This window comes from Haplochromis burtoni, unplaced genomic scaffold (assembly GCF_018398535.1).
Source record: "Haplochromis burtoni strain Fernald_Lab_line unplaced genomic scaffold, NCSU_Asbu1 Contig_239, whole genome shotgun sequence".
Classification (NCBI taxonomy): domain Eukaryota; kingdom Metazoa; phylum Chordata; class Actinopteri; order Cichliformes; family Cichlidae; genus Haplochromis; species Haplochromis burtoni.
Genome location: NW_024582600.1, coordinates 713960 through 714278, shown reverse-complemented (window position 1 = coordinate 714278; position 319 = coordinate 713960).

Genomic DNA, 319 nt, shown 5'->3' with positions numbered 1-319 from the left:
CTGTCCGAGGAGGAAGAGGAAGCCAGACAAAATCAATATCTGCCAACAGGAAACACCTGCAGTCCTCATGATTAGCATCCAAAGGAGGAAGCTTTAACCTCCTGAGTTCAGCTAATACCCATCTAGAATATAGCAATAACATATAGTTATCTGGTGTGGCTACAATAAATACAACAAAACAATTAGAAATAAAAAAAAAAACAATACACAATCACAATACATCTATCTATCTATCTATCTATCTATCTATCTATCTATCTATCTATCTATCTATCTATCTATCTATCTATCTATCTATCTATCTATCTATCTATCTATC